Consider the following 294-nt stretch of genomic DNA (forward strand, 5'->3'; position numbering starts at 1 on the left):
ATAATAAAAATATAGTTATTCATCTATCACAAATATCTATGCAAATATGTGAATCAAGTACAACAATCAAACAACATAATGATTTCCACAAAGAAAATTTAAAAAATATATTTATGTCATGTTGTCTTATTTTATATTCTTTAAATAATGTAATACAATATTATACATTATTTTTTTAGAATTGAGAAATACATATAATATCTTTAAAAAATCTAGTTATATTAATAAGAGAGTAGTGATTCAATGTAATATCATCAATAAACTAAGTGAAAATTAAATACTAAGGTATCCTTT

This window comes from Brassica oleracea, chromosome C6, assembly GCF_000695525.1.
Source record: "Brassica oleracea var. oleracea cultivar TO1000 chromosome C6, BOL, whole genome shotgun sequence".
Taxonomy (NCBI): Eukaryota; Viridiplantae; Streptophyta; class Magnoliopsida; order Brassicales; family Brassicaceae; genus Brassica; species Brassica oleracea.